The sequence below is a fragment of the Mobula birostris genome, chromosome 2 (assembly GCF_030028105.1).
Source record: "Mobula birostris isolate sMobBir1 chromosome 2, sMobBir1.hap1, whole genome shotgun sequence".
NCBI classification, from domain to species: domain Eukaryota; kingdom Metazoa; phylum Chordata; class Chondrichthyes; order Myliobatiformes; family Myliobatidae; genus Mobula; species Mobula birostris.
In genome coordinates, this window is record NC_092371.1 from 121487693 (window position 1) to 121500923 (window position 13231).

Sequence of the window (13231 nt, forward strand, 5' to 3'; positions counted from 1 at the left end):
ACCTGCTGAATGTTTCGATTTCATATTTCCACCTTCTGTTACTTCTTGATTTTCCATTCAATATTGTTTGTTAATTATTCAGGGTCAGGAGATCCACTGATAATGCGTCAAACATTTTTCATTTTCTCTATCACGTTGTCTCTCTTCTGTAATTTCTTTCTGCCATACCCAAGGAAAAGGTCAAAGATAAGATGTTAAATTTTTGCTACAAGTTGGTTCTATTACAAGTCAAAATCTACCCTGGTCTGTTGTGTAAACAAATAAATCAATTCAGTTTTAAGTAACCAGATTTCTAACATAGTCCTGAATAATACAGTAGGTAATAGCAGCTTCAGTTTACAAGAATTTGCACAGGCTTCAGAAGATTTACACTTCCACCATAGCAGTAGGTATTCTCTGTAAATAAAGTTCTGAAATGAGTGTAATTGTTACAATCTATTGGGCAAAATGCCAGCCACTCTGGAATAGGCTAGTAGCTCCATCCTCTTGCAGGCATCACCATTACCAAGCTGAGGAGGGGACCAAGTGCTGTCTGTGTCTGATCCTCCAGCTTTCTGCATGTATTGATATGGACCCCATTTGAAAGAGTTGGTGACCCTGTAGAGAAAGGTAAATGCTGGGAAGTGTTCTGTGTTGGTTTTTTTTTGAAGTTTTTAATCTTCCATACTTTGAGTTTTTTCTTTGCCTCTTTTTAATGTTAATAAATTTTAATTGTTTGAAAAGCATCAAAATTGTTTAGATGCAATATATCATGGAAAAACATGAAATTGTCAACTGATAGATAAAATGTAAAGGGAGAAAACTTTTAAATGATGAAAAGTTAAAAAGTGTTAGTTTTCAGCGGGGGTTTTACTGAAAATTATAATTACAAGGGAGACATAGATTGGCTAGTTGAGTGGTGTTGCAACAACAACCTCACACTCAACAAGACCAAGTAACTAACTATGAAATTCAGGAAAGGGGAAGTTCTGAGATATCCACCAGTCCTCGTTGAGTGGTCTCTGGTAGAAAGAGTGAGCAGCTAGAAGTTCCTTGGTGTCAATATCTCTAAGGATCTATCCTTGTCCCAATACGTTGATGCCATCACAAAGAATCTGAGGAGATTTGGTGCATCAGCAAAGACTCAAAAAGCTTTCTGTAGAGGTGTAGAGGAGAGCGTTCTGATTGGTTGTATCACAGCCTGGTGTATGGAGCCTCTAGTGCCCAGGAGAGTTGTAGACTTAGCCAATTCCATTTCAGTCAAAATGCTTTCCCACCATCAAAGGACATTTTCAAGATGTGGGCTATCATTAAGGAAGTTCACCATCCAGGATATGCCCTCTTCTCGTTACTACCATTAGGGAGAAGATTTGTACGAAAACCCACTCTCAAGGAGTCAGGAGCAGCTCCTTCTCCTTTACCATCAGATTTCTGAACAGCCTAGAAACCCATGAATGCTTCTTCACTGTTAATTTATTTGTTTTATTGTACTACTACTACTACTACAACATCGACTCAGGCCGAGGTGGCCGGTTTTATTGTAACTTATATTAAATTTTTATGTCTTACACTGTACTCCCGCCACAAAACAACAACTTTCACAACTTAAGTCAATACTAATAAACCTGATTCTGATTCTGGTCCCTGAACCCATGAACACTATCTTATTAGTCTCTTTGTCATACTATTTATTAATTTTTGTAATTTATAAACTTTTATCTGGTTGCACTGAAGTTCTAGCACAAAACAACAAATTACACATCGTACATCGATGATAATAATTCTGATTCTGATTTTGCTCGATAATGTGCTGAACGGCAGAGTAAGGAAGTGTTAGAATGTCCTAAACTTGTTTCTGTTTCTGACATTCTGCTGCCTTGCAAAACCACAGGTGATAATTTTGGACGGCACACACAATGCTGGAGGAACTCCACAAGTCAGGCAGCCAGGCAGCATCTGTGGAAATCAATGGACAGTTGAAATTTTGGGCTGAGACCTTTCATCGGAACTGGAAAAGAAAGGGGCAGAAACCAGAATAATAAAGGTGGTGGGGGGGGAGGGGACTGAGTACAGACTGGCGGGTGATAGGTGAGGGAAGGTGGGTGGGGTGGGGAAGGGGAATGAAATAGGAAGCTGGTAGATGATAGGTGAAAAGAAGGAATCTGATAGGAGAGAACAGTAGACCACAGAAGAAAGGGAAGGAGGAGGGTCACCAGAGAGAGGTGATGGAGAGATGAGGGGAAGAAAAGGGGTGAAGGGTAATCAGAATAGGGAATGGAGAAAGAGAGAAGGGGGAAGGAGGAAGAAATTGCTATAAGTAGGGAAATTGATGTTCATACCATCAAGTTGAATGCTATCAAGACAGAACATGAGGTGTTACTTCTCCAACCTGAGTGCATTCTCATCATGGCAGTAGAGGAGGCCATGGACTGACATGTCAGAATGGGAACCAATCAGTGGGGGCAATTAATGCTGCCTTCACTGATGTAGAGAAGGTTTTACCAGGAGTACCTGATACAATAAATGACCTCACCAGACTTGCAGGCGAAGTGTCATCTCACCTGGGAGGACTGTTTGGGGCCCTGAATGGTGGTGGGGGAGAATTTATAGGGGTAGATGTAGCACTTGTCACACTTGCAGGGACAAATGCCAGGAGGAAGATTATTGTGGAGCAACGAACAAGGGAGACACGAAGAGAGAGATCCTTATGGAATATGGAATGGCATTGTGGAGGGAAGTGTGTTTAGTGGTAGAATCCCATTGTAGATGGCAGAAGATAGGGAGAATGATGTCTGGACACAGACGCTCATGGGGCAGCAGGTAAGGGCAAGGGGGAGCCCTGTCACTGGTATGACAGCAGGAGGATGGAATGAGGAAGATGTATGGGAAATGGAGGAGATGCAGGTGAGGACAGCATCAATAGTGGTGGGAAGGATATCTTGACCTTTGAAAAAAAAAGGACATCTCAGAATTTCTAGAAAGAAAAGCCTAATCCTGAGAAGAGATGCGGCAGGACGGAGGAACTGAGAAAAGTGAATAACATTTTCACAAGTGACCGAAGCTACCCAGTTGCCACCCATTCTAATTCTACTTCCCATTCTCATTCCAACATGTTGGTCCATGGCCTCCTCCACTGCCATGGTTAGGCCTCTCATAAGTTGGAGAAGTAACACCTCATTTTCTGTCTGAGTAGCCTCCAACCTGACAGTATGAACCCCTTCTCTCTTTTTCCAGTCCCTAATCTGCTCCCCCTTACCCCTTCTCTTCTCCTTACCAGTGTATTACTTCCCTCTTGTGCCCCTCCTCCTTCCTTTTCTCCCATGGTCTACTCTTCTCTCCTACCAGTATCCTTCTTCTTCTTCTTCAGCTTTTTACCTTTTCACCTATCACCTCTCAGCTTCTCATTTCACCCAACCCCCACCAACCTACTTTCCTTTTCACCTGACTTCCCCAATTATGCTCCAGCTTGTACTCCTTCCCCTCCTCCTACCTTCTTATTCTGGCTTCTTTCCCCTTCCTTTCCAGTCCTGGTGAAGTGTCTCAACCCAAAATGCCATCTGTTTAACCCTTTCCATAGATGCTGCCAAAGCGGCTGAGTTCCTCCAGCCTTCTGTGTGCGTTGCTCTGGATTTCCAGCATCTCTAGAACCTTTTACGTTCTAGAGGTACAGGAGTTCCCAAAGTTGCTCAGAAAATTTGTCTTTTTTTTAAATAGTGGCCACGCTTAATACGAGGGGTGATTGATAAGTTCATGGCCTAAGGTAGAAGGAGTCAATTTTAGAAAACCTAGCACATTTGTTTTTCAACACAGTCCTCTCCTACATGGACACACTTAGTCCAGCGGTCGTGGGGCATACAGATCCCTTCTTTGTAGAAGTGGTCCACAGCAGGGGTGATTGATAAGTTTGTGGCCTTAGATAGAAGGAGAGGGATACACCCCTTGTTACATGCACCTGCAGTTCAACTCTTTGAGTGAAAATGCAGGAAGTTTGAAGTTAATAACTCATCTCCGTCTACCTTAGGCCACGGCCTTATCAATCACCTCTGCTGTGGACCACTTTCTGGAGGTCAAGATGCCAACTTCTACAAAGAAGGGATCCGTATGTTCTACGACCGCTGGACTAAGTGTGTAAATGTAGGAAAAATAAATGTGCTAAGTTTTCTAAAATTGACTTCTTCTACCTTGGGCCACAAACTTATCAATCACCACTAGTATTAAGGAGACTACCATTTTCCACAAACTAGAGTATGATAGTGAACAGATACAGTGACCTGCTTATTGTGCATTTAAGATTCCAATAATATTTGAGTAATATAAATATATAATATGATTAAGCATCATTTATTTGTTTAAATAATTCATTATGGGTTATATGTAAAAATAAATAAATTACACACGTCATGACACTACCATGTCGTATGTGCATGTCTTAGTTAGAAGTGAAAATAAAACTAATGCACATATTTTCTGGCTCCATGTTTTCATTTCAATTGGTTTCATGTTTTGGAGTTACGAAACATAACAGTGGTGGTGAGGAAGTTTTAAGTGAACCGAAAGTGACTTCCAACCTGTTGAAGCACAGCGAGACATTTAAGTTAAAAGAAGCAAAGTGAGATACGGTTGAGTTTAAAAAAAATGAAGCTCTAGTTCTTTGGGAGGGAAGACATGGTCGAGTTTTAAAATGGCAGTAAATAGACAAATTCGTGAGTTCATAGTGAGTGAGTGCCGGGTGATAATAATCATAAATTCTAATAAAGCAAAAATGGCTGGCTACATTGGAAAGATAAACATGCTCAACAGCACAAGAGATAACTGGATTTTGTATACCGAGCAAATTGAGCAATATTTTAAAGCAAATGGAATAGCCAATGAGAAGTGAGTGCCAGTTTTGCTGAGTGCATTCGGTTGAAAGGCATGAAGATGCTTAGAAGTTTGACTGCTCCAATGAAACTATCTGAAATGTGCTTTGCTAATATCATGAAAGTAATAGAGGAATATTTAGAACCAAAACTATTGTTCATTTCAGAATGCTTTATGTTTCACAAGCACAATTAAAAGGAAGTGAAGTTCATTTCAGCACCTGTGGCTGAATTGAAGAATTTGTCTGAGCATTGTCAGTTCAGTGATGGGCTTAATGATGCACTGAGAGATCACTTAGTTTGTGGAATCTTACAAGAAAACATTCAAAACTGCCTCCTAACCGAAGCGCAATTTACATGTTAAAAAGCAGTTGAAATAGCTGTATCGATGAAAACAGTAGACTAAGACACGATTGAGTTGCAGTAAGAAATGAAAATGAGTATGAACAAAATTGCAATGTCTAAAGAGAAACCAACCTGGCTGAACAAATTGTTTTACTGTTATGGCAGGGTCTCACATACACCAGACCAATGTAGGTTTAAAGGTGAACCTTACAGAAAATATAACAACATAGGACATATACAAAGAACATGTCAGGCAGACAAAGGTAAATGGACTGCAGAGGTTAGAGAAAGAAATAAAAAGTCAAGTTGCAGCTTCAAAAAGAGAACTAATCTGCATGCTGTTGATGAAAAATCTGCTAATGATAAGAATGAATGGGACTGAGTAGTCTTGAGACTTACAGTGTAAAAACAAACAATAGCCAAGCAATATGGCTTACACCAGAAATGAACAGAAAATTAATTAAAATGGAATTGGACACTGGTTTGGCTGTTTCATTCATTCCACAAAATGCATTTGAACGGCATTGCAAAGACTGAATTGAAGCCTGCAGATATCCAGCCAGGAAGTTATACTGGAGAATAGGTAACTGCTATGGCAATGACATTCCTAACAGTGAAATATAACAATCAACATGCTACATTGAGCTTCCATGTAGTAAAAACAGGAGGGCAAGCATTGTGAGGCCATGATTGGCTGAAACAACAACAACAATTGGAGATCCATCCACCATTTGCATGCCACTTCCCCTGCAGTAAAGCCAACTGAAAGCGAATTAAGAAAGGTAATGAATTATGTCACAGTGTTTAAAAATGACATTGGAAAACTCAAACATATCAAGGGTAAAATATTATTAAATGAAAATTCCATGTTCAAGTTTTACAATGCCAACCTGGTCCTCATACCATCCATGATAAAACAGCCAATGAGCAGGATCACATGGAGACTGAAGGAATTCTTTCTAAAGTTGTGTGGAGCCTATGGACAACATCAGTGGTCCCAGTAGCAAAGAACAATGGATTTGTCAGGATCTGTGGTGATTTTAAGATCACCATCAATCCAGCCTGAAAATCAATCAATACCCTCTGCCCAGGATAGAGAATATCTTAGAAAGACAATCTGGAAGAAAACACTTCAGCAAAGTAGACTTAGCTGAGGCCTACCTACAGATGGAGATGGATGAAGTGTCTGAAGCTTTTCTCGCCAGAAATACTCACAAAAGGCTTTCCCGCTATAATAGACTGATTTTTGGAGTCAAATCTGCAGCTACACTCTGGTAGAAAGTTATGGACCAGGTGCTGCGAGGCTAGCCGGGCACTCAGTGTTACCTGGATGACATCATTGTTACTGGTAAGGATGACAAGGAACATCACTAAAATCTCAAGTCAGTGTTAAAAAAAATTAGAAGATTATGAGCTTCAAGCACAATGCAACAAGTGTGAATTCCTTAAAACAAGCATCACTTACTGTGGTCACACCATTGACACACAAGAATTACACAAGTATGCTGAGAAAATTCAAACAGTGGTGGATGCCCAAGGCTAAAGGACGTGTCACAGTTGAGGTCCTTTTTAGAATTTGTCAATTACTATAACAGGTCCTTGCCAAACCTGGCTACCGTACTCCATTCCTTGAACTCATTTCTACAGATTGGGAAGGAATGGCAATGGAGATAGCAGTGTGAGGTGGCTTTCAGAAAGGTAAATGATATGGTGATGTCAGACATTGTACTCACACATTATGATCCACATCATCCAGTGAAGCTTGCCCGTGAGGTCTCATCTTATGGTATAGGTGCAGTCACGTCATATGTTTTCAGTTATGGAAGGGAAAACCCCATAGCCTTTGTGTTATGGCTCCTTACCACTGCAGAGAAAAATTAAGCACAGATTGACAGAGAGGCCCTGAGTCTGTTTTGGGGTTTCAACCAGTACTTGCATTGGAGAGAGTTTACCCTCATTACTGATCATCAACCACTAGCGTCCATTTTCAATCGACAGAAGGGTGTTCCACTAACAGCTACAGCATGAGTGCAAAGATGGGTTCTGTTCCTTGTGGTACACAATTACAAGATCAATTTCAAGAGGACAACTAATCATGGGAATCCCGATTTAGCATCCTGGAGACAGGAGGAAAAAGCTGCAGTCCCAGAGTCAACTTCTACAACCATGGCAGAGGAGGTCCCAGGACCTGAAATTATTTTGCAGGCCCCAGAAACCAAGATTGCTTCACAGTCGCAAGTCTCACCAGCCAAGCAGAGTCATTCCTCTTGTCAGGAAAGATGTTATCCCACAAAAGAAAGAAAGTCTCCACAGTAGTTAAACCATTAGGCCTGAATGGGACAATTTAAAATTTACTATGCTGTGGATTTCTGTATATAGTAGCTGTGTTATATGGTATATTGTGTATATAGTTGAGGTGCATTCTATATTGAGTTGGAATTTATAGCTAAGCAGGGAGGAATGTTGTGTATTTAATATTTCTGTAATATTTGAGTAATATTATAAATATATTGTTTGATTAAGCTTCTTTGTTTAAGTCATTCATTATGGGTTATATGTGAAATGCATACGTCATGATGCTACTACATTGTATGCACGCGCCTTACTTAAAAGTAAATGGCAAAAATTATTGTACATGTATTCCCGGCTCCGTGCTTTCCTTTCAATTAGTTTCATGTTTTGCAGCTACAGAGCATAACACTGGTGATATCATGAGGGATAAATATTGGCCAGGACACCCATCATTATTCCCGTACTCTGAACCAATGCTTCAAGTGGTCCACCTGAGAGGTTTCATCCCATGTTAACAGCGCAACGACCGTCAGGATGACACCAAGAATGACCCTGGGATTTTTTGCTCAGGTTTCCGAAACAAAACTTAAACCAACAATGATGTTAACTGTGTCATAGCCAATAATATTTTGTAAAATGCTGGTATTTTATATTTCACCACTACAAGTGGTCTAACGTGTTTACATATCTGCTGAAAGCCTGAATGGCTTAAATTGCTGGGTATTAGCTTTCTATTCCAGACCTTCACTTAATAATGCATTAATCGAACACAGCAGCCTATTCACAGAACTCTGTAGTGTATTGAACACCATTTCTGCAAGCAGTTTCCATTTGTCAGTGATACTATCTCAGATTTCTGCTCAAAAATTCTAATTATATTTATGGAAAAACTGTGATGTTGTTTCAGGCACGTTATATTGTATTTATAATTAGTGCTCTGCTCTCTTGAAAATTAACTCTTCAATTCCCTGAAAGTAGACTTGCTCGCAAGCTGCAGTCTTACTAGATGAAGTGTTGTCATGCTTTAATTGGCTGAGCAAGTATTTCCCTCGTTTCCCTGGGCTCACAAGCCCCTGTTTCATTGGAGCAACGAAGATTGATAGGTGATTTGAGAAGAGATATCAACCAGCTCAGAGGGGCTGGATAGGAGAAGCTGATTCCATTTGCAGATGGCTCACTGAAGGAGGGAAACACTGTTTCAAAGTGATGGGCAGAAGGTTCAAAGGTTTATAATGAAAATACTTTCATATGAAGGGATTCATAAAATCAAAGAATCATACAGCATGGAAACATGGTCTTTGGCCCATTGAATCTGTGCTGACTATCAAGCACCCATTTCCAATAATCCTTCACTAATCTTATATTTTTTATATTCTCTCTACATTTATCTCTGTTCTCTCCAGCTTTAAATTCCTGGGTGTTAAAATACTGGATAATTTATTCTGGGCCCAGCACATAGATGGAATCATACGGAAAGCATGCCAGCGTCTTAGGAGGTTTGGTTTATCACTGAACATTCAAACAAACTTCCACAGATATACTGTTGAAAGTGTCCTGTCTGGTGTGGCAATTCAAATGTGCCAGGAATGTAAGAAGCTACAGAGTTTAGTGGACTCTGCCCAGTATATCATGGATACATTCTTCCCTACCACTGGTATTCAAATCTTTTTATTATTATGTTATTCAAAAAAAAACACGAGTACATCAAAGTAACAACACTTACAATGTCTCAAGGAAAAAAATCATTATCTTAAAGATTGAAAAAATTTGTGATAATTAAAAAGACCCTACTAAGCAGAAAAACGGGGGGGAAAACCCATTAGGTGTACAACCCCGGAGCCCTGCGTCATATAAAAAGCTTCTAAAAATAATCATCAAACCACCAGCAAGAAAGAAAAATAAACCAAAAAATTTACAATTAGATCATGGAGAAAATCTATCAATTAGCTCAAGTGATAATAACGAACAAATGAGCCCCATCTTTTCTCAAAATCAAATAGAAGTTCAAAGGTTCAACTTCTAATTTTCTCCAAACTAAGACATAGCATCACTTGAGAGAACCATTGTGACAAAGTGGGAGCTGATATATCCTTACACTTCAACAAAATGGCCCTCCTAGCTATCAATGTAATAAATGCAATAACATGTTGGTCAGACACAGAAATACCATGGATATTTTGAGGAACTATTCCAAAAAGCACGGTTAATTTGTTAGATTGTAGATGAATTTTAAGTACTTTAGAAATTGTCAAAAAAACTGACTTCCAAAACTGTTCCAGTATAGAACAAGAAAAAAACATATGTGCCAGTGTAGCTATTTCAGTTTTACATCTATCACAATAACTATCAATATTAGGAAATATTTTAGAGAGCCTCTCCTTCGTCAAATGTTAATGATGTACAATTTAAAATTGAATCAGTGAATGACTAGCACAGATCGAAGAACAGTTAACCAGCTTCAGAATCCGCATCCAGTCCTCCGTCATAAAAGTCAAATTGAGTTCCTTTTCCCAATCTTGTTTAATCTTAAATAAAGGACGCTTATCCCATTGTAATAAAAAAATATAAATTCTTCCAATAGAACCCTTCGTCAAAGGGTTCATACTCACAATAGTATCTAACAGGTCAGCCTCCAATATGTAAGGAAAATTACTTAAATATTTTTGTAAGAAATGTCTAACTTGCAGGTGTTGTAAAAAGTGTGAGTATGAAAGAGAATATTTATCAACTAATTGTTCAAAAGACATCAATCTATCTTCTTTAAATAAATCCAAAAAAGAATTAATACCTTTATTTTTCCAAAGTAAAAAAATTGGATCACTCAAAGAAGGCTTAAAAAAGTAATTTCAATAAATTAAACTACAAAGTTTATATTTTTTAAGATTAAAAAAATTGCGGAACTGGAGCCAAATTTGTAAAGAATGCTTAATCACAGGGTATAGGTTCACCATTGGTATTCTCTATAGGAGGCTCTGCCTTAAGAAGGCAACTTCTATCATCAAACATCCCCACTATCCAGGCCATGCCATTGTCTTACAACTCCAAATATGGCCTAATCAAAGTTTTACACATCTGCAACATGACTTGCCAGATTTATACTCAGTGCCCCAAAATGGTTTCACATAAGTGTGTTTGGTGAATGTTCCCAGCATTGATCATCAATGAGAGTGAATTGTAGAACACATTTGCAGCCAATGTCATCCATACTCATAGACCTGAGTAGAAGTGTACAGCATCCTGACTCTGGAACTATAGGGTCCTGCATTGAAGTGACTCTCGATTTAAAGTCACTTAAGGATGGTCTTTGTCTCCTAGTTGAGAATTTCATGAAAAAGTCTTGCTTTTCATAAAGAATCACAGAGTCGCACAATACTGAGCAGACCTTATGGCCTATCATGCTGACCATTTTACTAACCCCATTTAACAGGACTTGGTCCATAGCTTTCTAGGCCTTGGCAGCTTAAGTCCTCATCCAAAAGCTTCTTAAGTGTGATGAGAGCCTCTGCTTCCACTGTCCACTCAGGGAATGTGTTCCAGAATCCAAAAAGAAATCTGCCTCTCTCTAAATTTCCTACCCCTTGCTCTAAATTTACACTTTCTAGTTTTAGACACCACTGTTACTGAGAAGTTCCTTACTATCCACCCTATCAATGCCCTCATAATTTTATACTGTGCATCAATTAGCATCCCATCAAGATTCAATGGATATTGTAGATCAATGTTACAGCTATTTTGCACTAAAATATACACCTACTCCATAAAACTGAAGAAATAATTCCGAGAAGTGTGTAGAGACAGAAGGATCTGGGGGTTTCTCTGTGTGTAAATCATTGGAAGTAGATAGAGGATGTTGGGCATTTTAAATTGAGGCATGGAGTATAGGAACAAGGGAGACATGACAAACTTTGTGAAAAAACCTGCTGGAGAAACTCAGCAGGTCAAGCAACATCTGTGGGCGGGTGGGGGGGGGGGGTGGAGAGGTGGAGGAGGAATTGTTGATGTTTCCACCCAAAATGACTTCAATTCATTTCCCTCACAGATACTACTCTAACTGTTGAGTTTGTTCAGCAGATTTTGCTCTAAATTCCAGCAAATGTCATCTCTTGTAGCTCCAAACCTTTATAAAAGATCAATTCAGCTAAAATAGAGTAGTATTTCCACTTAGGGTTCCACAGTTTACGATAAAATTGTGGGCTATTTGAAGATTAACAAGAATGATTTTAAGGAAGTGGGTAGACGAGAGTAGCTAGTTATTCCTAAAACAGAGGAGGATGAGGAGGAATCTGATCAAGTTACTAAAATCATACGGTGCAAGTTGTTAGAGAGAAAATGTTTAATAACCAGGTTTCTTGGAATGATATTGATAGAACCAAAAATGAATGGAGGGAACTTTTCTACATAGCAAGTGGTTAGGATGTAAGAAGCACACCCATTTGGGAGGGTAACAGGGGTGGATTCAATTATGGTCTTCAAGAAGGAATTGACTAAGTACCTTAATTACTTTCAGGACAATGGACAGACAGTGGGAGAGTGCAAGTAACTGGATAGCTTTGGAATAGCTCTGACACATTTTGATGGGCTAAATGGCCTTTTGTGCTGTAACCATCCTGTGATTATACAAATGTGTAATTCACAGTCATGAATGTTTACCTCAGGGAGGAACAATGGCCAGGTTACAGGGAGCTCTTTTCTTCTTGAATAATGCATTAGAACTGAGCAGCATGACTGAAAGGACCTTGGTTAATCTGTTTTTTGTCAATCAGACCTTCTTAGTTGATTCCCTCATTAATACTTTGCATACATTTTCTTTGATGTTTGTATATTTTTGAAAAATCATCATATTACTAAATCACATTGCGTGTTTTTTGTTTTTTTTATGGGTTTTTAACTTTGTGGCTGCTGTTAGACAAATCTCAAGATCGTATAATGTATATATACTTTGGTAATAAATGTACTTTGAACTTGAAGTTGAAGCTGATTTGATGAATTCCTTCCATGGCTGCAGCTTGTACCACAGATAATATAGTCTGTCTCTGTTTCATTAAAGTCCAGATGAAGGGTCTCAACCCAAAGGGTTGACTGTCCATTTCCTTTCGTAAATGCTGCCTGATCTGTCAAGTTGCTGCAGTATTTCAGAATCTGCGTTCTCTTGTGTCACCCTATAAGCAGCACCAGCTTAAATAAACAAACGAAATGATGGCATAATAAACAGTATCAGGTCTACATACAGATTATTTATCCTACCATCCAATGACATTGCCTAGCAACACAATGTAATGGCAGCTGTATTTTACATTACCCTGCTGGCTCAATAGTGATAGAAGGCATGACAGCAGCTATATTTCATTAGGAGTTTGAGGAGACTAAAGACACTCATGAATTACTACAGGTGCACTGTGGAGAGCATTCTAACCGGCTGCATTACCATTTGGTACAGGGGGTGGGAGTGGGAGGGGGTGTTTACTGCACAGGATTGAAATAGGATGCAGAGATTGCAAACTCAGTCAGCTCCATTGTGGGCAATAGGCTCCATAGTATCCAGGACACCTTCAAGGAGCAATGCCTCAATAAGGTGTCATCCATCATTAAGGAACCCTGACATCATCCAGCTTATGCCTGTTTCTCATTGCTACCAACAGGGAGGAGGTACAGAAGCCTGAAGGCACACACTCAACAATTCAGGAATACCTTCTTTCCCTCTGCCATCCAATTTCTGAATGGACATTGAACCCATGAACACTACCTCATTACATTTT